This window comes from Herpailurus yagouaroundi, unplaced genomic scaffold, assembly GCF_014898765.1.
Source record: "Herpailurus yagouaroundi ecotype Mexico unplaced genomic scaffold, PumYag 140, whole genome shotgun sequence".
In the NCBI taxonomy this organism is placed as follows: Eukaryota; Metazoa; Chordata; class Mammalia; order Carnivora; family Felidae; genus Herpailurus; species Herpailurus yagouaroundi.
The window spans coordinates 55,460,700-55,488,109 of NW_024412395.1; the positions used below are offsets into that span (position 1 = coordinate 55,460,700).

Consider the following 27,410-nt stretch of genomic DNA (forward strand, 5'->3'; position numbering starts at 1 on the left):
CAGCCACGGAAGAAATCTAGTAGGTTTTCAAAAACATCCAGAAAAAGACTCAGCACCCTCTCTGGCCAACCTGTTCTAGTGCTTGATAACAATCCAAGAATGCAGTAACTTCCTCCCTCTAACTCAGATTCGAGACACTCTCCTTTTTCGTACAGGTCTGAAAGTATCAGGCCCTTGCGGAAGAGCCTTTTATTGACCTGATGCTCTTCGTTAAACTGTCCCTCACTGGCCAGAGGATGAATAACCTTGGACCACTGAGCTGTTTCTAGGCTCTAATTTCCAGTGCTTTAACCGTCCCTCTGGCTCGGCTCTAGACGCTTCAAGTCCTCCTTCGTACAAGTAGCACGGCTTGTGAAGACACACAGCTCTAGTGATGGTCCCCACCACATGGCTTCTTCGGGCGCTGTGCGGTGGGAGCCTGGGGCCATGCGCGTGCAGGCAGGGGACTTCCTCACCTCACATTCAGGCTGTCCCCAACCCCCTCTTCTCTACCCTTGCTTTAAGTTAATAGAAGAAAGAAAGGAAGAAAAAAAAAGGGAAGGAAGAAAAGAAGAGGGCAGAAAAAATACAAAAGGGAACTAAGATGTATAAAAATATGAGAAATGCATTGTAACAGGAAATACAAGCCAAAAGATTCATTTTACCAGATGAAAAGTACATAAAAACAACATTTTTGCATTCAGACTCGCAGCATGTTTCCACACATAATATTTCAGTATTTTCCACCGCCCTTTGAACACCCCACGAGTGCCCGCAAACACAAGCTGATTTGTCCTGTTTCAGCTTTATGCTAATAGGTAAACGTGAGGAGAGGCTTATAGCTGAATTCCATGAAATAAGTTATTGCATGAACATCTGAAGGTTGTTTTTTAAAGGTAAAGAGGGAAGCAAGAGATTCTGAGAATTTCATTTTCACAGTAATGGCTCGATGTTTGTTCCTCTAACAAAGTGTGGCTTTCAGCTATGCCCTGGCTCTCACATTCAAAGCCAGAGCAATTTCTTCGCATTACAGAAAGACAGTTCAAGGAAAGAGAACAAGTTAGGTAGTTTAGAGTGGCTATGGAAGATTTTTCGGGGGGGGGGGGGGAAGCACTAACCTGTGTTGTTTTAATCCGCCGAAAACGACAAGTTCTCAAGTTCCCCTGCAATCCTCTAGCCAGTTTCCTGTAACTGTCGCATGTGACATTATACTTCCTCACTGCACCGTCTCTGCCTGCCTCTCTAAGTGGTCAGAGGCATGTGATAAGATCGTCTCGTTGCTTGCTTCACACGGGGGTAACCCTGCTTCTAAAGGAGACTTTGTCACTCCAAAGGGGTCCCCCAGCTTGCTTGAGGCATCCCTAGGACACAGGTAAAGAGGAGATAAGCTTGGGAGAAAGGCAGAGAAGAATAATGTCTGGACTCCTGGCACTTGTGATCTGGCAAGGATCAGGGGTAAGGGAGAGACGGGGAGTCTGGAGCCCCAGAGTCGTGGGGTTGGGGCAGCAGCTGAGAAGAGGCAGACTGCTCACAGCGCAGCCCCGGGGGGCTCTCCAGTCATCTGGACAGGGCCCCCCTGTGGCTGCCCTCAGGACTCCCCAGGAAGGGCCAGCTTTGGGCCATGGCGCTGAGGCCAGGAGGTCCTCAGGCTCCTCTCTGGAGGGCATCACCACGGAAAAGCACACCCAGGGCTCAGCTCACACTTCTGGATCCTGCAGTGACAAGACCCACTCACCCTGAATCTCCCCAGCCAGTCTCAAGTTCACATCCAGTCTTTTCAGTCCTGCTGTCAGGCGGTGTGCCCTAATTCTTGGTTCAGCAAACAAAGCCACGGTCCTCTCTGCCTCCCAGGCGAAATAACTGGCAGACATCCCCCACTCCCCCCCGGATTGTCTCCGAAACATGCCAGGGTTTTGGCTTCCCTGTGGGATGGTGGTGGGTTCCTGGAGGTATGTGAGTCCCGGCAGTGGGGGGCCTCGATGCTGGCCAGGCAAGAGCACCAGGCGAGTGCCCTGGTGTGAACCTCTGTGCCCCCAGCGGAGGGGCGACTGGAGAAGAGCTGAGGCAGGACGGTGCCAGAAGCCAGGGTGCCGTTTCTAGCTTTCTTGTTCCTGTGGTCAGTGCCTTCCTTTCTCCTTCCATGATTCCTCTGGCTCTGTGGAGGTCCACACACATGGAATTTGTGGATGTAGGAAGTGGTGCGTGGGAGTTAAAACCATGTCCTGGACCGAGCGGAATATTCTGCAATTTGTACAACCTGACTCAGTACAGAAACCCCAAAGTTGTTTCTATTTGGCTAGCCTAGCATAATTCTTTTCTTTAAAATGCTTTTAAGAGGATTTTTTTGTTTTTTAGAAAGGTAATTGTAGAAAACCTCACGGTTCCAAGTCTTGAAAATGTTACCCTCTAATTCCCCAATGAAGTTTTCGATGTGAGAACACAGAGTAAGGAAACGAGTCCTGGGATCAGGACTCTGGACAACTGCGAAGCTCTTATGTCTCACCACTTGATTGCATTTCTGGCTCTGAAAACGCGCATTAACTGGCCCACCGGTCTGACAGCTGATGGCTGGTTTTCTGATTGAACTGTGCAGTTAGAGTAGCCAGTTGAGTCAAGACGGCTATAAGCATGACAGTGGTTTTAAAATGGCAATGATGGTACAATTCTGCTATCTTAGAAAAACAAAATACTACACAGATGATAAACAATGATGACTTCATTTGAACGCATTTAGAAGTGTCGCATTGTGCGTTAAACTGCCAGTTCCATTTCTCAACTAAGCAGTGACATATGTTCTACTTAAGCCATGCTGTGTGGAATTTTTAAAGGTCTTAACAAAATGCTTTATAATTTTCCTTTAAAATCCCTAACCTGGCCTCCTGTCTGTGAATTTTTTTTTTCATTTGTTTTGGCATTTAACAAATTTTAGCAGACTTTGTTTTTTAGAACAGGTGTGAATTTACAGAAAAACACAGAGTTCCCACTCATCTGCACCCAGTCTCCCCACTATTAAAATCTTATATTTAGTATGGTATATAAGTAACAATAAAACAGTACTGAATTTTTTTTTTTTTTTATGTGGGTCACTTTTGTTTTGAGAAAGAGAGAGAGAGAGATAGTGTTCAGGGGAGGGGCAAAGAGACAGGGAGAGAGAGAGAATCCCAAGCAGGCTCCACACTCAGCCCTGAAGTGGGACTCCATCCCACGACCCGGAGATCATGACCCAAGCCAAAATCAAGAGTTGGACACTCAACTGACTGAGCCACCCAGGCACCCCGATACAGTGTTATTAACTGAAGCCCACAGTTTATTTAGATTTCTTTAGTTTTTTTTTTTTTTCCTAATGTCCTTTTTCTGTTCTAGGATCCCATCCAAGACATCACATTACATTTACTCATCACATCTCCTTAGGCTATTCTTGGTTGAGACCGTTTCTTAGACTTTCTTTATTTTTGATGACCTTGACAGTTTTGAGGAGTACTGATTAAGTAGTTTGTAGAATGTCCCACAATTGGGTTTTATCTGATGTCTTTCTCACGATAAGAATGTACTTACAGATTACTTGTTGGGTTTCTCCTCCTTCCTTACTGGATGCTCTGCAAGGAAAATCTTGAGGGTGGAGTATCTACATAAATTATTTAGAATTCTTCTGCATGGAAGATTTGTCTCTTCTCCCCATTTACTAATTTATTCAATCATTTATTTATATAAGTATGGACTCAGACATACTGATTTTATACTTTGGGTTACAATTCAGCACCACTTTATTTTGTTGTTCAAAGCGTTACTACTCTTGACCACTGGGAGCTCTTTCAGTCGCTTACTGGGCTCCTCTGACATACTCCTATCAGTGTTTTTTGAATTTTGTTCTTGTCTTGACAAGAGAATGAAAGAAAATACATCTATGGCCCTGAAAAGTTTTTTTTGGCCTTCAATTTTCCTTAGTTCTGCCCCATGTATTAGTAAAAATCTTTTAACTGCTTTCATAAAATTAATCCTCGCCTCTAACAGCCAAGAAAACACCAAAACACCAAGTGAGGTGAAATTCTGCATTTCCTTAATTCCAAGATGCATGTTTGTGTTGGTAGTGGTTTTTTTCCTTCAGATTTTAACATTCCTGGAATCGGAGTGTACATTAATATCATGTCTTCTTTCCCTGCCTCCTCACCTGTCATTAATTTGATGGTACACCTTATAGTTGATGGTGTCTTGGGAATGGAGAAAGCAGAGCCATCAAGTAGTTCTTGTTTGGACCACAGACATCATTTAACTACTTTCACAGATTCTTCCCCCCACTGAACAAATATTTTGATTAAAGTGGTTTGATTTGTGGCATCCAAAGATATTTTTAAAAAACCCAAGATTTTTATCTACTCCTGGACGCATTCTAACTTTACATCAAACCACAAAATCTCATCAAGTCCTAAATACAGATAAAAGGGGGGGGGGTTGTTCCCATTTTTTTCTCTGGGTTTACTCTCTGACCCCCTTTGTGTTTACCATGTCACTTTTTCAAGACTTCTCAAATCCATCATCGTTCCCGAGGAGCCCAATGTTGATGCCGAGGGGTGGGAAGGATGAGGTTTCACATTCATGGTGATGATGGGTAATGGTGCTTACCGGTCAGAGGCAGGTCAGGAAGGATGCTGTGATTCTGCCTTTCCTACTCAGGGGAGCCAACCAACTGCAGAATGGAGAACTGACCATTCCTTTCTCTGTGCCTAGGATCTTCTCTCCAGCTCAAGAACCACTACTGCTTTAGCAGTACCATTCTTAACAGATTTTTTTTTTTCCTTTTAATGGATGGAGACTTGTTCAACCATTCACCATGGGCATAGTTCCCAAATAGTCACAGGTGAAATGCCCCATCTCTTCATCCAGGTGGGCAGAACTTGGCCACTCTAAACACTAGTTTCTGTCCCACTCCTGGGTACGAAGTACTAAGATACTGATGGTGCCCTAGTGATCTCAGTAGCTTCCGTAAGAGACTGGAAGAGATGCTATACTGACTTTTTTTTTAGTCAGCCATCGACTAAGCCCTTGCCACCAGCCACTTCCCAGATTCCCACTTTACAGACAAGCTAACCACGTTAGAAAGGCTAAATAGCCTGTCCAGGGCCCCTTGATAACTGTGAAGCCAACATGTAAATTCAGCTCTGCCTGAAGCCAGAGACTCAGGGACTAATGCTACTCTTGCCATAGACGGGTGTACCACTTATAACTCATAAGTAGGCACGTTACTCAACACAGTCCTGTTCCCTAATTATTTTCTGCACGTGCTTTTCACCTTGACTAAACCGAAGTGGCAGTGAGGGCAGGGACAGGGTCTTCTATTAACTCAGCCTTCCAGCCTTAGCCCAGTAGCTTTCCTGTTAATCCTGTACTTTTGCTGTCCTGCCAATCTTTTTTTTTTTTTCTAATTTATCAGAAAATTCAGACTTTTTCTTTTTTGAATTTTGATTTTTTTGAGGAAGGGAGAGAAGTGGGGGGAGAGGGGCAGAGGGAGGGAAAGAGAGAGGAGAGAGAAGAGAGAGAGAGACAGAGACAGAGAGAGAATCCTAAGCAGGCTCCATGCTCAGCACGGAGCCCAGTGCAGGGCTCAATCCCACGACCCCTGGGATCATGACCTGAGCTGAATTCAAGAGTCAGACGCTCCACCGAATGAGCCACCCAGGCACCGCTAGACTTTTTCTAATAAAGGTAAATAATTTACCTTCTCTATTTCCCCCCACTACTTTGTTTTACTTTATGTTTCACTTATTAACTTCTAAAATACAAGCTTGTCTATTTCCAGTCCTTTTAAATAAAATCCTTAACTTTTAATCTAAGTATATTTTTAATCTTATCTCACACATTTCAAGGCATCATATTCTCACCGTTAATTTTAGAAGAGCCTATAGTTTCAGTAGTGATATCCTTTTCGACCCAAGAATTAGTCAAAAGGATCCTATTTTAGTTTCCAAGTGCTTGGATGGAGGTGAGGGCAGAAGCCATTTGTGTTAATTTTCGATGCTATGTTTTTTGTTATATGTGGCTAGTACATCTACTCTTTGGTTAATTAAAAAGTTTCTTTGTGGTCTAGTATTTCATCTATTTTTGTAAATGGTTCATGTCCTTCTAAATATTTGTGTGTCTTTCCTATTTGTTGGTTTAGGTTGATAATGATAATGATGTTATTAAAATCTTCTTTTCCTACTTATTTTTGCCTACTTGATTAAATTCTGCAAGCATTTTGTTAAAGTCTCCCACTATGATTATGGAAAACTTTACGTTTTGAAATTTTTATCTGTTAATTGTTTTATTTGCATTATTTATTTTTTTTTAACAGATTTTGTTTTCTCTAACTCCGTGCTAAGATGTTCAGTGCATAAAGGTTCATTATTATGGTATCTTCTTTGATTTGTATCTCTTATTCTTCTATGTCTTGTTTAGTATTTCTTTTTACATTTAACGCTACACACTTTTTTAAGATTTTTTTTTTTAAGTTTACTTATTTGAGAGAGAGAGAGTGAAAATGCGCACGTGTGCGCAAGCAGGGGGAAGGGCAGAGAGGATCCGAAGCAGGCTCTGCGCTGACAGCAGAGAGCCAGAAGCGTGGCTGGAACTCACAAACCGTGAGATCATGACCTTAGCTGAAGTCGGACGCTTAACCAACTGAGCCACCCAGGTGCTCCAATCCTACACTTTTTAATATTAATGCTATCATCCCTATTTTTGTTTTGTTACTTAGCATTCACCAGCCCGTATCCCTTTATCTTCTTCCTTTCTGTGTAATTTTGCTATACATGTGACTCTTGGAGACAGCATATAGCTAGGTTATCTTTTTAATCAATGTGAGAGCCACTGATAGAGGAATTTAAGCTAGGCGCTTTTACTGTTGTATGTTTGTCTTATTGTTGCCATTTTATCATTTATATTCTGTTACATTGTTTTCTTCTTGTTTTTTCCCCTATTCTTGACTTTCCTTGATTGACCATGCTTTTTATTATTACAGTACCCTCTACTCCTGGCTACATATGTGTGTGTTTTAATGTGTAATGGTTGAAAAATCCTACCTATAAACTTTGCTCTAAAAATCAAGTATAGATGACCTTTCCTGGTAAACATCAGAGAACTCCATAGTAGAACCCTGTTAATTGGCAAGGTCAGTCCATTGTTCTGGGGAATTTAATGGTAGTTTCATGTTAATAATAGCAATTTGTGTGTATGGGAGGGAGATAACATTACACAGATATCAGAAACCCTTCTAAAAGAGTATGTTGCCAGGTGTCCATTCATTTTCCTCCCGCCCTTCCTATAAGAAGGACTAGCTAGCCATAGCTCTCACAAATCATGTGGGTAAATGTGGGGTAGTGGGGCAGCCAAGAACCCAGTATCTGGGAGACAGCTAGGAATATCCCAGGGAATGCTTCTGCAAATGCAGGGATCTGAGACATGCAGGCATTTTGGAGATCTGTAGAACGTATCTATAGAAGGGAGGCTGTCAGTGTGGGTTTCCAGCAACCTCACTTCCAAGCACTGGACTTCATCATTAGCTAAGGAATCTATCCTAGAATTAGGTTAAGAGTCCAACAGTAAGATCACAAGAATGTAAAGATATCCTCTAAAGAAGTGAGGAATTCAAAGGAGAAAATAACATTGTTAGATATGCTTAGAGGCAATAATTCTGTTTCCTAATGTCTAGTTACAAAGCACAGAAATCAACAAGAATCTACATCTTTCCTTCTTTTGAAAATTAGGTAGTTTCTAATTTTTTAAAGCCTTGATGTCAGTGCAGGGCTGATGGGGAAATTCTGTCCACAAAATATCTAAGTTGGCATTGTTTTTATGTATTTGTATATGTATATGTGTTTGAATGAAGGTTAACATTAAAATTCCATACTTGGGGCGCCTGGGTAGCTCAGTCGGTTGAGCATCCGACTTCAGCTCGGGTCATGATCTCGCAGTTCATGAGTTCGAGCCCCGTGTCAGGCTCTGGGCTGACAGCTCAGAACCTGGAGCCTGTATTGGATTCTGTGTCTCCCTCTCTCTCTGCCCCTCCCCCGCCATGCTCTGTCTCTCTCTCTGTCAAAAACAAATAAACATTAAAAAAAAATTAAGTTCCATATTTAATTTCTCATGGAGAAACGCAGGATAGCGTGAAAGAGGGAACAGGCATAAAGCTGTGGCAACTGTTTCAAAATCTGCCCGTGACTCTCAGTTTACTGGACTAAGATCCTGGTTTGGACTACAAAAAAGTGATAAGACACCGAAGTATTTCTGTTCTTTTTTTAAAAATTTACTTGGCTGAATTTGTTATTTTAAAAAAATGCTTAGCTATTATTTTGAGACAGAGACAAAAGCATGAGCGGGGTAGAGACAGAGAGAGAGGGAGACACAGAATACGTAGCAGGCTCCAGGCTCTGGGCTGTCAGCACAGAGCCTGACACAGGGCCTGAACCCACGGACCTCGAGATCATGAGCCGAGCTGAAGTCAGATGCTTAACCGACTGAGCCACCCAGGCGTCCCAAAGCGTTTCTGTTCTAACGTGACATATTTTAAAAAATTAATTTAGCTTCATAAACAGTTTATGAGTTAAATATTGTTTGTAATTATTCTCATAAATCAAAGGGGAGACTAAGTTCCCAAGAGTTGAAAGGATTTGTTCAAACGAGTAAATAAGTGATAGAACTGGGATTTAAACCCAAAGCTTATGACTGCAAGTCCAGTGTCATTTCCAGCATCCACCAAAACCGTCTCCTTGTTGCTCTGTCTCTGAAAGAAACGTAACACATGCACACCACACGTGTGTTGTCCAGGGAGGAACCGCAATGAGGCACGCCCTTGGCAGTAGGTGTTTCACAATGTAGGTCAAGCAGTCCAGCCAGACCCCAGAGCAATTGTTTCTACACTGACCCTGGGGGATGTGGGGAGCATTATGTCATGCCAAAGGCTTTCCTCATTAGCAATCATGCAAAAAGATACCAGGCACCATGTTTCTGAGCCATTAGAGCAGCTAAAGGGAGATGAAAGGTCAAGAAAGTTCTCTTGCGGAAGCACCGCACTTTGGTACGTTTGTTTATGCCACTGTAATGTAACCTAAGCCAGGATGATCAAAACCCCTGAAGATCTGTCTTCAAAGCCAGAGCCCTGCCCAGCATAGTGACTCTTCTCTGGCATGCCTCAGAGCCTGATGCCAACAACCAAACTGGCCCTTTCCAACATCATTCAGTTAAATTCCAAATAACTCCTCGCTCATCTTTTTGTTGATCAAAACATTGAAAGGATCTGGAAAATTCCCTTGTTCATAAAAAGAACTGGCTAGGGACACACAGGAAGCCTTGCCATTCACCCAGGATGAATTTTTTTTTTATTTTTTTAAAGTTTATTTATTTTTGACAGAGAGAGACAGAGCATGAGCGGTAGAGGGGCAGAGAGAGAGGGAGACACAGAATCTGAAGCAGGCTCCAGGCTCTGAGCTGTCAGCACAGAGCCCGACGCGGGGCTCGAACCCACGAACCGTGAGATCATGACCTGAGCCGAAGTCGGACGCCCAACCGACTGAGCCACCCAGGCGCCCCTCCATCAACTTTTTTAAAAACAAGGAAAGTTTCATGGTCAGTGAAAAATGATGTGGATGAGAGAGACAAAAGAGTTTTTGCAGCAGCCATGAGTGCAGGCGAAGACTAGTCCATATGGAATTTTGGAGAAGCTATTTATGTGCTATGAAGTGTAAAACCTTTACGCCGTGCCTTTTAGAAAAATTTCAGTGAAAGAGATGTTATTCTTCAAGGCTTTCTGGATTTCTGATGTTTTCTTTCAATGAGACTCTGGGCAGAATCTGGACCAAGTGGGGTCTTAAGATTTATTCAGGTTATAATTAGAGTGTTGGTAATACCCAGCTGAGCAACATCAAACTCAACCACATGTATTTATCATATATTTTCTGGATTATGATTTGGATTTTGAAGTGCCTGGAGACAGGATGAATTACAGGATTCTGTAAAGGAGGTAAACTTTCAAAAGATAAACATCTCTCAAGATTTATTGATTAATTACTCACAGTCATTCTGAACAGGTAACTCTACATTTTGTATTTCAGTATCTACTACTTTCTTTGCCTTTGAGCAACTTCTAGAAATAAAGTTGGTGCTCTGGGAGGTACCTAAACTAAAACAAGGTGCTATTTACTAAACTACCGTTGCGTATCTCTCAATGATATACTGACTTACAGTGCTAAAAGCAACGTGATATCCACCAATTAACTTCCAAGGCAAATTTATGTACAAAAATGATCAAATCTCTCTGTATTTAATAATACATGTGTTTATTGACATAGGTTTCCTTAACATCTTATATAAACTGTGATTTAACCTTAGGGGCACTGTGGATCATTAATAACACTACTGAAAGTGTAGGCTAAGTAGAATTAATGGTATATTATAATAAGTTGATTTCTTAAAAATATACTTCCCTTTTTATTGAAAAACTACCACCCAAAACTGTAAAATTCATCAAAGCATGGCTGAAATTCTTAGTAACTAGACTTTATAGGCGTGACGCCTTCCTAAGCAATAAGGATTATGCAGGGGGAAGAGGGGTTGTGACAAGTCGTGTGCTACTCATTGTACAGCTAAATATATAAATTCAGCTTAAAAAAAAATTCACCTGACTTGATACAAGACAAGGATGTAAGGTTACAAAAACAAAAACAAACAAGAAACACCTTGTAAACAATTCAAGCAAATTGTTGGTGTGCAAAGCAACCAGACTGCAAACTGTGGCCTGGCACACCTTGGGATTACGTCTCTCATTTGTGTGGTTGTGTAGCAGGCACATCTTACGTGAATCCAAGTCTTTATGCTTGAAGGGGAAACAGACTTAGAAAGTTATCTACATAGCGGCCGCCATTTCTTCCGGCATTCTGCACCAGTGCACCCCCAGAGTATCCTGAGATGAGAGGCATGGATCTGTGGCTGTCACAAGCATGTCACAGTGGGTGTGATTCCAGTCTTTAAAAACACGTATTTTTCATACGCCAGGGCCCATAAATGGCAGCCAGCCACTTCATCTGGACGTCAGGCAAGGAAACAGCGATCAGGAGTAATTCTGAACAGCTGCAATTCAATTTCTACCTTAGTCACAACTGTAAATCCTAACCTTACTCAACTGCACTGTACCAGATAAGTCTTTGTCTCCACATGGCTGCTCCAGTTCTGAAAACGGTAGCTCAGAAACTCTGCTGCTGGAGTGACTTTAAGGCTCAGTTATAAACCACCGTTCCTTCTGCGCGGTCCCTCCCCCGCCATGCTCTCCTGCCAAGTTGATGAGGTCAAGATTTGAAACAGATTTTTTTTTTTTTGAGGGGGGGGTGGAACAAAACTCTTTTATTGTTGTCCAGCACCTGTGACAGTTTCAAGTCTCTCTAAAGGAGACAGGAAGTTGAAGCATTATTGGCGCGGAGTATGGCAGCATGTTCGCAGAGTTTGACATGCTCCCCACCACAGTCTGCTTTGTCATCTCTTTTAAAAAGTAGAGAACAGGGGCGCCTGGGTGGCTCAGTCGGTTGGGCCTCTGACTTCAGCTCAGGTCACAATCTCGCGGTCCGTGAGTTCGAGCCCCGTGTCGGGCTCTGGGCTGATGGCTCAGAGCCTGGAGCCTGCTTCGGATTCTGTGTCTCCCTCTCTCTCTGCCCCTCCCCCGTTCATGCTCTGTCTCTCTCTGTCTCAAAAATAAATAAATGTTAAAAAAAATTTTTTTTTAAAGTAGAGAACAATATGTAGCAAAACAAATACATCGCATTCCATCTTTCGGTACATCTCTGAAGTAAAGACTGACGCCTAGGGCATTGTCTCCTGTGATGCCAATCTTGGCCCTGGGTCAGGGGTCAGCCTCTCCCTTCCAGACTCTCCCAGATGCAGCCATGCCCCATCAACTCCACTGTACCAACTGCCTACTACATACGCCTTCACGCGCCCATTTCCTCCTGGAGAAAGGGGCTTGGCACCATGTGGGTGTTTACCGAATGAATGAGAGATTACAGCCTCCCAACAATAAAGAGCAGGGGAATCCCTCTGTCTCAAATTCATAGTCCAGCTCACCAGCTTTATAAAGGGTTCACTGTGTATGCACAAAGTAGAAGAGCTTCAAAATACAAAAATGCTATTCCGACTCCAAATTAACTAGTCTAGTAATTTATATAATCTATAAAGACGATCTTCAGGCTGAAACTGGATCTGAAACTCCTGTTGTCCCTACATCTACAATCTCCTACAACAGAGGTGTTTCCGGGCCTTTCTACGTCCACTGAATCATGAGGCCATCCTGACTGCTCTTCTCAAAACGCATGGACTCTATTTTTTCAGTTTTCTTTTTAGGATTAAGCACACACAGCACACCTCCTGACAATATTTTTAACAGAGGGCTAGGTACCCAGACAAGAGAGAAAGTCTTTGACAAACAGAAAGCACCCAATCTATCTTCAGTCATACCCGGGCTGTGGGGTCTTTTGTTCTGGTTTAACATGCCCACGGGCTCTCTTCAGAAGGATGGGTAAGTGAGAAATCCCCAAGCAGGTATCTGCTGTGGGAACTCATGTGTGACTACTGCACAACTTGGAAGAAACCAAAACCTTGGTGAACTTACGTGTACAGAGGCAGCCTAATTAACTGGTGTCGTATGTGCTGTGGATTTGTTACCCTTAACCCAGGAACTTGACTTCTGACCACAGGGGGCTGGCTTTCAATGTTGCTGGCTGGGCTGAAAAGGCAGCAATTGGAAAGAATAAAGATTTCTCCATACACCCTGTCAGAAGGGATCTGCCCTGTGAACTGCCACTCCTTGATTTTAAAATTCAGACTGAATTATCTGTTCATTAAAAGACCACTAAACTGATTCCAAATGGAAGTACGAAGACTACTTACAGTTTAGTTGCTTCTACAGCACTAGCTACCTCAGGCCCTAATAATCTAACCTTTCTGTATTTGCTCAGATTGCTTTGTAAATATTCTTTTTAAATGTTTTTTTTTGGTTTTTTTTTTGAGACAGAGAGAGACAGAGCATGAGCAGGGGAGGGGCGGAGAGAGAGGGAGACACGGAATCCAAAGCAGGCTACAGGCTCCGAGCTGTCAGCACAGAGCCCGATGCGGGGCCCGAACCCACGGACTGTGAGATCATGACCTGAGCCAAAGACGGACGCTGAACCGACTGAGCCACCCAGGCGCCCCGTGCTTTGTAAATATTCTTAATAGCAGAAACTATTAGTGTTACCCATTAACCTAAAATAATTACTACATTAAACGCTTGCATGTATCAACAGTGTTATCTTTAAAAAAAACAACAACACCTAAGTGCTTTTTAATGCAACGTCTAATTCATCATCATTGAGGAGAGCTGTTATTTCTACTTTGGCGGTGGTGACACAGAGATACTGCTAAATGAAAAACAACAGGAACACACCCTTCCAAGCAAACTGTAAAATCAAGAGGAGCTCAGTTTGTCATCTTTCACCTTCAGTCAGTCAGTATCTGCTAAGTCATTAACTAACTCTCCCATGTTTATCCTGTATGAAAAAAAAAAACCTAGCAGTAATACGGCGCATTTTGATGGGAACCAGGTGGCTCTTACAGTCAAGATCTCACAAACAATATGATGTGTCATATGGTGACTACCCAAGATACAAAGCCAGCTGACTTGTTGGGTGAGTACAATAGTTACCCATTGTTGTGTAACAAATGATCCCAAAACCTACGGGCGTGAAACAACCATTTCATTATCGTCATGGATTCTGTAGGTCAAGAATTCAGAAATGTCATGATGGAGACATGTTCCTCAACACCTGTGGTCTTATCTTAGCTGGGATCATTGATAAACTAGAGGCTAGAACACTGGGGCTGGAAAATCTACTTCCAAGATGGTTTCTTCATTTATTTCTGATACAAGGCTGGGAAGGCTAAAGGAAAGGGTCAACCAGAGCACTTATGTGTTGGACTTCTTGCTTGGTGGCTCAAGCCTCCAAAAGCAAGCATTCCCAATGAACAAGGCAGAGGTATGGCTTTTTCGGGCCCAGCCTTGGAAGTTGCATGGGGCCACCCTCGTCACACTGTCTCTCAGAGTAGTCACAATCCCTTACTCCTATCAGATTTAAAGGAGCAAGACACGGATTCACCTCTCATTGGGAGAAGTACCAATGTATTTGCGGTCATGTTTTCAAACACCTACAGTGAGTCTTCAGTTTCCCACTGTCTGGTGCACCAACAGTCTGAACTTGAACTTTTACTGATAAGCATGTATGTTGACAGAGTGTCAACCATAAATGGCTGAAATTATTTCTGTAGATAATCAGCTTCTGAATCGTGAGAGGTCATAGTTCCAGGGCAATAAAATGCCTATGTGGGTGTTAGGTAAATATTAATTTGGGATAACAGCAAAGTAAAAAACAGGTGGAAGATTCGTTGGCACGTTTGGCTCTTAATTTTATGAAAATTATTCAGTGGTGCAAAAAAACTAAAGACTTTTTTCCCCCATCTCCATTAAGTTTATATAGCAATCTGATGCCCCAGTTAAATTAAAACATTTAAGAAGCTAGGAAACTTAGGGGGAAACAATTTAACGTCATAGAACTAACTCTTCAGCTTGAGGTGATAAACTCAAATTCCTGTCAGGGTTAGGAAGGTAGAGAAATGAAAGTAGGCTGGGGTAAGACAATGGAAATATTGGGGACTGGGATTAGCTAGAGCACATGTGTCCTTGCCTTAAGGTATCTGAATTTGTTTTTGTTTTTTTTTTTTTAATACTGAATTTTCTAGAATTGGCTCTTAGACCACAGCTTATGATCTTTGATTTAGTTACGTGATGGCTATTTCCTAGGTTTATGGTTTTTTGCCCTGGTCCCACTGGTTTATTTTGCACTCCTCTGAGACTGGAAAATACACACTCAGTATATATTTCTGTAGTTAATAATAAGCATTTTTTAAGCATTTACTATGTTCCAGACACTGAACTAAGCTAATGACATCTGTATCTTAATTAATGCTCAACAGTCTTTTGGGGTATCACTGAACGCATTTTACCAATAAGGAAACAGAGCTTCAGGCACAAGGGTGATAAAGCTAGTAAATGGCAGAGTGGGTTCATACCTGGATAGGTTTGACCCCCACTGCATGTTATAATGTGCTGGTTTTGATGAAGATGGGTCCCCTCAACTATAGAGGGGTGGCCCACAAGAAGGAGGTGTGCCTTTGCAGATGCTTCTTTGGTTGTAACCCATCTAGCTACTCTAATTTGGGGATGGAGATGGCAGTTTGCCTGAAGCAATGGATATGCAGGGACAGTACTTCTTCCCAGAAATGAGAAGTTTAAGAGTATATAAGAAACAGAGATCACTGTACTCCTGCGCCCTGACAAAGTTCCTCTAGATACCTGAAAAGAGACCTTGAGTCTCAGCCTTCTAGAACATGGGCAGTGCCTGCACCATTGATAGCCTGATAGAATATCATCTACCAACAAGGCACTACTCATGCATTAATCAGAGAAGCTCAAGATACAGGATCACGGAAGTTGACGTTTCTGTGCTTAACAACCTCTCCTGGCAGACCGCGACACGATTTTTTCTTTTAAAAATTGGTTTTGAAAAATCCCCTTTAAAAAATCCTCCATTTCCTTGCAGAGAAAATTCAGATAGAGTTCTCATACATCAAACATATGACAGAGGCAGTTTTTAATCATTTAAATTATTTATCCTTCATTGTTTAATGCTTTATACCATTCCTCCATGCATAATTTATTATACCATTTATGTTTATTAAAAATTGATCATGGGGACATGCTCTCTCTCCATTCTCTCAGGCTACAGATATTTCTTTGTCAGATCACTTGGGAATAGACAATTTTTTTAAAAAAATTCACTTTAACAATTGTATGTCCCTTTCTTTTCTTAGGGTTCCTTTTCTTCCACAAAAGGACTACCTTAGTGTATTAACTGCTCATTTCCTTTTTTATATAGCAAGAAAGCTTATCTGAAGGCCCACTGAGGCTTTCATAAAAAAGGTTTACGTTACTTTCCTAGCTTTTAGAATGCAGATGTACAAAGGAGGCATGAAAAAAAAAAAAGATTCCAGAATCTTCCTTGATAGAGATCACAGCCTGTGGAGCCATCTTTTTCTCTTTCCTTTTTAATTTTGCTCCTTTTTTCCCCCCTTCTTGTATGACTCATTTTCCTTGCCTTTAGTATGTTGTTAGTCGCTTCTTAACTTTCTTCTAGTTGGCCTGGGTCTTTCTCTCTTCTCCTTTTCCCAATTTCTTCCCAAATCCCTTGCCTTTGCACTTCTCAACCCCATGACCCGAATTGCTCTCTGTAAGCCCTCAACCCCAAATCCTGTAACTCTCCAACACCAGTGTCTCCAACCCACCACCTCAAAGTAAAAGATTCAAGAAGGTGACATCCCGGGACACTCCTGCCTCAGACCAAGTCCATGGGATGCAGAGGAGAAGTAGAAAGGAACAAAGTGTGTCACAGAGATGTGGAAGTTGAGAAATTAAGAAGCACCTAGGATATCATTATATATTAGTCTGAAAAAGGTCCGCAGGGAACTAGGACCCAAAGGAATCAAACTTGGTATGTTCCACTTGGCTCCCCTTGGTACTTCCTGCCCATCCCAAGGGGACCCAACCCTGCCCCTCTTCCAAGGTTCCCTACTGGAGTGGAGGAGACCATCACGAGCTGCCAAAGTCAAAATCCTGAGGGTCACCCTTGCCTCTTCCCTCTCACTCACTCCGGTAACCAATCAATCACCAAGACGTGGAGATTCTACCTTCTAGTATCTCTGGAATCCATGCCCTGAGCTCCATACCCTTGTGCACCCACCATTCTCTCTTGCCTGACCCCCAGTTTTCTGGGGATCTCCAGCCCAGGCCCCTTTATTCTCAGGCTGCTGTAGCTGTGATCTCCCTGAAAGGCAGATCTGCTTCAAATCCTCTTCCCATCATGTCTGAGATCAAGTCTAATCTTCTTAACATGGCTTACCAGGCCTTCAATATGTGATGAGGTTCCTGCTTAATTCCCAGGCCTTTTATTTTGCAAACCCTCGGTGTGACTCCTCCTCTCCCCTACCAAACACGCCCACACAACTTTACTGTCTACGCTGCTCTCCAGCTGCACAGGACTTCTTCCAGTTCCACAGAAGGACCATGTTTCCTCCTGTCTCTTGGCCCAGGAGCATGCTGTTCCTTTAAGCCTCTTCACCCACCTCCAGGATGACTCCTCCACCCTTCCAGCCACGTTCCCGAGGTACCCAGCCTGCCTCCCATCCTGCACTCACAGCTCTGATGCTTGCTTTCCTGTGCTCCTCACAGACTATAAACTCCATAAGGGCAGGAACCATGCTTTGTTTGTTCACCACTGTATACTCACTGCCTGGCACATAGCACGCACCCGAGAAGTATCATGTGTCTGAAGAATGACTCGCGTGGTCTGTTCCACCGGTGGCCTCCAATGAAGCACGCCTCCTGGTATTCACACGTTGTAGTCCCCTTGAGTCGGGCTGTACCTGTGACTTGCTTTAACCAAAGAAAGGCTGCGGAAGTGACACCCTGGTAGTTCTGGGCCTGAGCCTTAAGAAGGCCTGGCAGCTTCCACTTCTGTGATCCTAACCACCATATAAAAAGTCTGGAGACTCTGCTAAAAAGACCATGTGGAAAGATCACATGGAGAGGCCACTTGGAGAAGGAGAGGTCCCGATACTATACTATGGAAAGCCATCTCTGCTTTCCAGCTAGGTCCTGACCCAGCTCACCTGCCACCTGAAAGCAGCCTCAGTCTGACCACAGCCAAAACCAGCAGAAAGGCTCCCCAGCTGAGCTCAGCCCACACTGCAGCTTTGTAAGCAATTAAATGCCTATTGTTTTAAGCAGCTATGGTTGGGGTGGTTTATTACATAACCGCATGTAATTATAATAAACTAAATATACAAGTAAAGGGGAATAAAGAAAGATTTCACAAATACATTTCATGTGAAGGCAAGTCAATGTTTCTAACCGGTAGATCCAAGAATATAGCAATAGAGTTTAAAGGATATAGAGGAACTCATATCACCAGCTTCCATTTACAGCACATCACAATTTTCCTCTGCCATTTTCTTTGGTTTTAAGATATTTTCCAATGAAAAGATTTTCCTACTTTTTTTTTTTTTTTTAAGGATTCCTGGTCTGACATTAAAGTTAAGGAGTCCAACCAAGGATGCAATGTGAACGTTACCACATGAATGGAAAGTAGCCCATGGCCAACCCATCCCGCTGTTCCATTTCCTCTTAGTCACCAGCAGGGCAGATCCACAGCTGTGGATGAGTACAGGGGGGCTGCTGTGTTTAGGGGGCACTGGAATGCTGTGGGGGCTCCTGGCATCAGACTGGGCATCAAATGTTCACTGTGAAAAATCACCCAAAGAACAGAATGGCCAATTTTTACTGGTAGGCTAATATAATTAGTTGAAGTAAATAGCTACTCATGCCTTTAGCTGTAGGCATCTAATCAATTATACACACACACACACACACACACACACACACAATATTGATGCCCCATGGAGACAGCTGACACACACTGTTACATAATCCAGGATATGGCAAGATTATTTAAAAAAATAATAAACCCATGTACATTTGCAGAATGAGGAGAAAGACTACTAAATTTATACTGGCTTAGTGGAATTTTGGATTGCTACTTCTAATAATTGCTGCTCTTTCAGAAAGAAAAAAAACCATTATATAAGAACTATGGCCTTAGCAAAGTATCTCTCTTGTGAAAATACAAAATGGAATGCCAATTATCTTTTCTAACAGTTTACACTGCACTAATACTTTGAATTTTCTGAATGGTTTTTAGTAGGTAAAACTGCCAATGTATTGGTTGGAATGTATCATTTCTTTTAAAACGATATCTAGGGGCGCCTGGGTGGCGCAGTCGGTTAAGCGTCCAGCTTCAGCCAGGTCACGATCTCACGGTCCGTGAGTTCGAGCCCCGCGTCAGGCTCTGGGCTGATGGCTTGGAGCCTGGAGCCTGTTTCGGATTCTGTGTCTCCCTCTCTCTCTGCCCCTCCCCCGTTCATGCTCTGTCTCTCTCTGTCCCAAAAATAAATAAAAACGTTGAAAAAAAAATTAAAAAAAAAAAAAATAAATAAATAAATAAAACGATATCTAATTAAGAAACCTTACGTGATGGAGAGTAAAGATTTAGGAAAAATCTGGCAGTGTGAATGATATATGTTTAGAAAGAGAAGGATCTGTTCTCAGTGTTTACAGAGCTCCAGACACTAAGCAGAGAGAAACAGAACCTGAAGCATAAATGTCACCGTCCTGTCAGCTGGTGACACTGACCATGAACCCCCTTTTTTTAAAAAAAATTCTTAACATTTTGTATTTATTTTTGAGAAACAGAGAGAGACAGAGCACAAGCAGGGGAGGGGCAGAGAGAGAGGGAGACACAGAATCCAAAGCAGGCTCCAGGCTCTGAGGTGTCAGCACAGAGCCCGATGTGGGGCCTGAACTCACAAACGGTGAGATCATGACCTGAGCTGAAGTCTGACGCTTAACCGACTGAGCCACCCCGGCATCTGACCATGAACCCCTTTTAAACACTGCTGAGAGGGGTATCTGGGTGGCTCAGTTGGTTAAGCGTCCAACTCTTGATTTCAGCTCAGGTCATGATCTCATGGTTGGTGAGATCAAGCTCCTTGTCTGGCTCACTGCGGATAGCTCTGAGCCTCCTTGGGATTCTCTCTCCCCCAACTCTCTTTCCTCCTCCCCCACTCACATGCTCAAGCATGCTGTCTCTTAAACTTAAAAAAAAAAAAAAAAAAAACTGACACTGCTGAGAACAAAATAAAGAACTAAAAAATGGAAATATTTCCCATTCTTTTTTTTCTTCCCTAGGTAAGGGTGCTCTTTGAATAGATGGCACTCGGCAGCTTGCTGGGACCCAGCGCCCCTGGAGAATGGAAAATCTTGTTCTTAAACTTTTCCTCTTCCAGGGGGTAACTCCTGGCAGAGGCAATGGACTGTGCTTCGATTTGAGGGAGAGTAAAGGATACACAGGCAGTGAAAATGAGCCAAGCAGCCCAGGGAAGAGAAAAGGCTGGCATAGAAACAATAGGATTTTGCAATAGAAGGAACCTGGGAGATTATCTTGGTGAAGCCAATCATCTCAGACACAAGGAAGGGGCACCATACTTTGCAGTAACGATGTGGGCTCATCAGTCACTAGGCTGAGCCTTCTCACATGATTTTATTTCATAGGTATTTAGTGTTTATCGGGTAAGGGGCTGAATGATGAAGGCAGCCAAGGAATATCCAGAAAGGACACATGGTTCTGTTGGTGGTAGAGGTGGGGCTGGGAGGAGCAGGGCAAGGTGGAAAGACAAGGTGGAGAGGGTCCTGACTGAGCCATGGGAGTCAGAGGAGAGAAGGGAGAAAGAGGGAGACGACGCTGCTAGAGATGACCGTGTTCATACAACCGACACAGGTCCCGTGACGGTTAGACCAAGCGACTGAGAATCACCAAGAAGTTTATTAAATGCAACCCGTTAAGTAGAATGAGCGTCTGCAGAATCCTGCCAGCAACCTGTATCCTTGAAAGGGGCAAAGACAGCGTGAGGCACCTCTGCGAAGTGTGCGGTTGTTAGAACCCCGTTCTGGGGGAGGTTCACGGAGCCCTTCACAGGGCACCACATAGGGCGGTCCACTCCACTTCACCTAGAAAAGCTTTGCTTCTGTTTGGAAAAAAAGACTCCTCTGCTTAACAAACACAAACTACCGGTGCAGCACAAGGACATTTGGACAAGGATCCTGCAGACAGGAGTCAGAGCCGCAGCCCCACCGCTAACTAGCTGTGGGTCCTCCCACGAGGCGCTTCGTCTCCTTGGGCCTCTGTTTCAACGTCTGCAAAACGAAGACAATACCCATCTTACGCAGCCATTCTGAGGATTTAATGAGATACACTGTGTAAAAATACTTTGAAATTATTTCACAGATGTAATGGACTGTGAAATATAAAAGGTAAATTAAAAAAATATTTTAAAAATTGTTATTTGAGAGAGAGAGAGAGAGAGGGATTGAGAATCTGAAGCAGGCTCCATGCTCAGTGTGGAGTCCAACACGGGGCTCGACCCCACGACCCAGGGGCCACCACCTGAGCCTAAATCAGGAGTCAGACGTTCAGTCAACTCAGCCGCCCAGGTGCCCCAGTAAATTTTTTTTTATGTTTATTTACTATTTTTGAGAGAGAGAGAGAGACAGAGGACAAGCAGGGGAGGGGCAGAGACAGAGAGAGGGAGACAGAGTCTGAAGCAGACTCTGAGCTGTCAGTACAGAGCCCAATGTTGGGGCTCAAACCCACAAACCACAAGATCATGACCTGAGCTGAAGTCAGCAGCTTAACCGACTGAGCCACCCAGGAGCCCCTAAGTTTTTTGTTTTTTTTTTTTAAAGAAAGTTCTAAGTCAACAGGTACATTTAATGGGGGCCATTTTCTGTTTCCTATATTTACACTGACAAAATCTAGGGCTGTCTGAGAAGAAAAGCATTATTTAAAGAAGATTCTTGGTGCTTGGCACAATTTCATTGACTGTCTGCAAGTAAGCTACATAAGATCTTTCTGGCACTCTAATAATCTACCTCTAGGGCTTGACAAATAATGCCGGCAAGAGAACAGTTAAACTGACAGAGAATGGATGAAAAACCTCATGCTCCGTGTTTGTGGCTTTCAAGCGAGGATAGACACCATTGCTTGCATCAGGAAGGCTGACACAGGCTCAGAGGCTTAGCACTGGAAGGGACTTCCAGATTACCAACCTCTATTTACAGCTGCGAAAACTAACAACTTGGGAGGGGAGGTGACTCCTCCAAGATCACACACATTAGCAGTTGTGGGACGCAACCTGACATCCAGCACTTTTCCACTGCAGGAAGTTTGACTGATCGTGGCAGACTCCTAAAACCCAATCTCTCATCAATAATATATCTGTGTACCATTAGCTCAACTTTCCCATAATCCACTTGGACAGGCTTCAGAAGGCATTCCAAGTGGTGGCATCTCTACCGTGGCCCCGGGGTAGGGTGAACCACATCCTGGTTTGCCTAGGACAGTCCCCATTGATGCCTGTTGCCCCAGCAGGATTATTAATAGTGCTCCCTTGCCTCTCACAAGTGTCTGATTTGGATGGAAAATTATAAAGCACTCTTTGTGCTTTTCTGGGAACAAGAAGAGACCCAGGGTAGAACTGGCCCTAAGAGCTTGGTGTTGTGGTTTAGAACCAAGAGAGAGATGTGTGATAACTGTCTTCAAATATTACACGTCTGTCCTATGTTAATAAAATTACGTCGTTCTGTGGCTATAAGGACTAGAACGTGAACCACCACATGGAAACCACAGGGCTGGAATTCTTCAGTAGAAAGAAGTATACTTTATTTATTTATTTTAATTTTTTTTTTAAGTTTATTTATTTTTGAGAGAGACACAGAGAGAGTGAGAGGGGGAGGGACAGAGAGAGAGAAGGAGAGAGAGAGTCTCAAGCAGGCTCTGCACTGTCAGCGTGAGTCCAATGTGGGGCTCGAACTCATAAACCATGAGATCGTGACCTGAGCCGAAACAAAGAGTCAGACGTTTAACCAATCGAGCCACCCAGGCGTCCCAAAAGAAGTGTACTTTAAATAGTCTCTGGAGTCAGACTGCCTGGGTTCAAATCCTGATTCTGCCATTTACTGGCTCTGGGATGGTAGGCAGGCTGACTAACATTTTGTGCTTTAGTTTCCTCGTTGGCAAAATAAGAACAATAAAAAGAGAGCCAGATACACAGGAAATGCTCCATAAACATTTGCTCCTACCATTATTACTACTATCATCACTGACTGTTATTTGGCAGGTGGTGGGTGTTCCCAGAGTGAAGGCTGCAGAGGAGTGAGGTTTGGGGGCAACTGCCTAGGAGGGGTGAGTTCAACTCTACTGGTCCAGTGGGAGCCTGGTGTCTGGATGGGTGCAGATGTGGCCGCGACATGAATGGTCTTCGTCTTCTTGGGGAGCCGGGAGCTGAATTACCCTGCCTGGTGCAGAGCACCCAACCTGGCCCCAAGTGGAAACTGCACATACCCGTGGCAGGAACAGGCCCACATGCTGTCACTCATCTCCTGGATTGGTGCTTCAGACCGTCAGCATCTAGCAGACAGGAGGCAGGTCAGTTGAACTTTCTTTGACCAGCACTGAAGAACAGCTAGCACAGAGTCCTACAGAGATGGGGCTCAAACATTCTCGACTATGGTTCCGTGGAGTTTAGCCACTCTGAAACGGGCAAGAAACCCACGAGGGGGGAAATGTATGTATGGAATTATAATCATATTTGTAGCCGGTGGAGCTAATCAGAGTGTCCTGAAATAGGGCGAGCAGACAAGCGAGTTTCTGATAAGTGTTTCTATCTTCGTGTCATGTTTGATGTCTAGCCCTCCACGGCGGCAACCCGAGACGAAGCAAACCAGTGGTGCACAGGCGCTCTCTGGGAATGAGAGGTATGCTTTAACCAGAGAAGGCTCTGCACTGGAGACCCGGCAACAAAACAAAATGTGGTCTCTGCTAAGTGTCTTTTGGCATTTCTCAGCCTACTGTCTTGATTTTGAGAGATTTTTCCAGCAAGTATTTGGAAGGGATACCTCAGATCTTTACGAGAACACAGACACAACAGCTTTACCAAAGGTCGGTATGTACATTCATAGATCCCTAATCACTCAGACCTCATTTCTAGGAAGAGCATTTCCGTTTTACAAATTAATTTTTAAATGTTTGTGTCAGTGGAGGGGGGGGTTAGGCAGTAGAGAAGTTAGGGGCTGACTGAAAGGGGAACAAAAAGCATTTCTCATATAAACATGTCCTTTTCAGTAATCTCCTTCCCCAAGAATTACGGTCAGGAGTGAAAAGAGGGAGGGAGGAAATAAGGTCCTTAGGACCATTTATGGGGACCAGGGCCACAGATGAGGCTTTGTGAATAAGGTCATGCTCTAGGAAAAATCATTTTCCTGACCTGAATCTAGGAATAAATGCCCCAGTGCCTCCAGTTTGTAAGAGTTACCACTCAACTGCTACCAAAACCCCCAGGAGTTCAGAAGAGGAACTAATAAAACATTTTCCCCTTCAAAGCACTTGGCTAATGTTTCCCACTTCAACTTTACAAAGAACCTTGAAGGCAGCCATTAATAGTCGTCATTTTAACAGACCAGAGAGAAAGATTACAAGAAATGTGGGAACAAAACTCAGGAATTCACGCTCCTCCCCAGCCCCCAGCCTTACCCTTTCCAGGGGAGAAGGGCAGAGAGTGGCCTTTGGCTTCCGAGGAGAAGCAGTGAGCTCAACACTCATTTTGTTTTTATCGGGGTTTTATCTGTGAAATTCCCCAATCCCACTGGCACACCCCTGAGATATCAGGGAAGGGCAAATTGCAGGGACCGTTGCAGATACGACAGGGCACGGTGGTAAGAAAACATGTGCAGGTTTTTTTCTTTTTTCCACTTTCCACCACTGAGCTCCTCTGTTTTGGTTGAGCTCAGCAGCACAAGTGCCTTGGATAATCTAGAAATTGCTTCCATATGTGGGCACAGGAAAGAATGTACTCACTGGCTGCCTGAGAAGGAAGCTCTGGACAGCCTCTCTTTCCTGCCAGAAAATGTTTCTCAGGCTGAAGAGAACCACAGGGTGTTTGAGCTGAAGGAGGTCAGAGGGAGCATCTCCAACCTCCCCAAATAATGGATGAGGAAACTGCGGCCCAAGTTCATAGCGACAATGATGGAGTTAAAACTAGAATCTGGGGCTCCCTGCCTGCCTTGTGATTTGAATGCTCTTTTGCATTTACATTTGGTCTTATCCAAGAGAATTCTTTACGTTAAATAGGAGTAAATAACTGAGCAATGTATTAAAAACACAGACAGAGTCTGCTAGGTGGGCCCACCAGTCTGTGAAGACACATCTCCAAGGTCCCAAAGCCTATGTCCATGTCCCAGAGCCAAAGAGCTACCTGTTTAAGGCAGAATCCCAGGGGATCTTTTGAAAAGTGCAAATTATCCTCAGTTCCCAGCCATTCCTAGCTATTTCCTCTGGGTTTGGGCTATGTGAAACTTGAGCACATGTCTAAAATTGACAGCAGTCATCTTGGGGTTATATTTGTTGTATTTGCTCACTTTTAGGAGGGAAGCCACCCTTTTAGAGTATCTTTCCCAAATCATATCATGTCTTTGCCTCTTCTCTCAGGAAGCAAATTCCTGCTTCCATGCCTACTCCCCTCCTCCCTCCCAGAACTGTAGCTGATTTAGTACAGCGGCAGGAATGGCAAGAAGTTGGGATCTGGACCAACAGACTCAGGTCCTGAAGGCCCCCCACCCGGGGCTGGAAGCTTACACGGAACCCAGCTCAGGGGGCTCCTTTCACTCGCTGCATCAGGACCCACGTCAGGGTCTCCACAGCCCCAGACCACTACTTAGCTCCGTGCTCCATTAGTGCTGGGTTGCTCTGGAACTTAAAACAGACTCCACGGAGGATCCAATAAAGAGTGTCCCCGAGCACCCTCCTCTCTACAGAAACTTGGGTGATTTAAGCCTAAGTCACATCATCCTGGACTGCCTGACCCAAGAGGTAAACTAAGGGCAGGCTCAGATTCGCAACCGTGGAAAGTCTGAGTGCCCTCTCTCCTGTTCCCTGGTCGGCCAGGGTCAGCTTGCTCCACGCCACTTGAACTTCTCTCAAAGCCAAGAGCCAGAGCAATTCGTCCCAAGGCCTGCCTAAGAGTCAAACCAGACAAACCTCAACTTTTTAAAGGCTTGCTGTGTGGAGCACCTGAAACTCAGATGGGGTTTAGCAGTTCTGCTACACAACCCAAACTTTTCTGGGCCTTTCTTATCTGTCCTGTCCCATTTATATGACATTATGACTCAAGTGTGTTAAAGTGCCCTTCAAATAATGTTGTGGGTTTGCTCTTTTATTTTTACCTTTTTTTTTTTTTTTTTTTGAGAGCAGGGGGAGGGACAGAGACAGACGGGGGGAGGGAGAAGAGAGAGAGAGAGAGAGAGAGAGAGAGAGAGAGAGAGAGAAAATCTTAAGCAGGCTCCATCCTCAGCAAGGAGCCCGACATGGGTCTTGATCTTACGAACCGTGAGATCGTGACCTGAGCCGAAATCAAGTCGAATGCTTAACCGACTGAGCCACCCAGGTGCCCCCAAGTCACGTTTTTTTAAAATACTACCATACATAATTAGGATTTTTACTAGCCTAGTTGCAAGTACTAATGAGATAACACGGTCTCTGAAGAAACATTGAATACTTAATATAAATGAGACCCAGAACTAGGGATGTAACACTGAACACAGTCCTGTAATATGGTTCCTTCTTTCAGGGAACGCGGGACGAAGGGGTGTCTCAGGCTCCTGTGTGCCAGTTTATGCTTCCACTTTTCACTACAAACCTTAGTGGACAGAAATCCTTACACGAGGACCCGTGCACTGTGAGCACGGCTGGTCCTCTCCGTGCCAGGACACCACATCACAAGCACTCAAGCGCTTGCGGTGTGAGCGGGGCCTAACTCTGCCTCCGGCCCCTCCCTTAGCCATGACCTCCTCTCCCTTCCTTGCTCCTGCCTCGCCATCACTTCTCCACCAGCTTCTAGTGATCAGAAAAGTGAGGGAAACCTCTCCTGGGGCCAGGAAGCCAATGAGACCAGTTTCTACATGTCTGACACGTTTCTGTTCAAATCCGTATTTTTCAAACTGCCGGCTGTTGCCTATTCTCGGACAGACGAGTCAACTGAGTGGGTCGAAATGTGCTTTTTAAAACACATATACATACACACACGCACACACACATACATAATGTATCGCATTTAGTACGAATGGGAATTGTTTTATAAAACATTTGTTTCTCTTATCTATCTATCTACGTGTACTAGATCTCAATGAAAAATGTACTTCTTACTGTGAGTCATGGTCAAACAAGGCTTCAAAACGCTGGCTCGGACAACGCTTCTTTATGTGGTGTACTCACTGTTCACAGAGAGAGAGATTCCTTTTCAAATACTGCCCAGATGCCACATCCCTTCACGTCTGTTATTCAAGTATAGGAACAGGGCTACCCTCTGAGCATGTCTCTTGTTGTTCTTCAAACTCAACACCACTTGTTGCCTCTGAAATTTTACCGTTTGGAAATATTTTGAGTCTGGAAAGAAGGGACCCACCAGACCCCTGAATCTCTACAGGGGAAGTTTCGTCACCTGTGGCTTCTGTATTAGAACTGAGTTGATTCGTGAAGTTCTTCAGCTTTGGGCCCTTGTGTTGCACCTTGTGGGGGACGAAAGGAGGAACTGGCTGAGCCGATTTATGCAATAGGGCTAGTTACGGCACACTCTGCCCCCTAGTTCCTCCGAGCAAGCAGGCC

At 44.0% G+C, this 27,410-nt stretch overlaps 1 protein-coding gene across 2 annotated transcripts in view; it reads right to left on the reverse strand.

Moving 5' to 3' along the window:
- Positions 1–23,114, reverse strand: part of WIPF1 (WAS/WASL interacting protein family member 1) — a 106,192-nt gene extending 83,078 nt beyond the window's left edge. The window contains exons 1-2 of one of the 2 annotated variants that reach the window (XM_040475431.1): positions 1,653–1,664; positions 1,098–1,150 (exon numbers count right to left, since the gene is read on the reverse strand). The gene's annotated coding sequence lies outside the window, so the exon portion shown is untranslated. Of the gene's footprint in view, positions 1–1,097; positions 1,151–1,652; positions 1,665–23,096 lie in introns of those variants that run through there. The other variant, XM_040475433.1, reaches the window with a different exon arrangement.
- Positions 23,115–27,410: the final 4,296 nt, after the last annotated feature.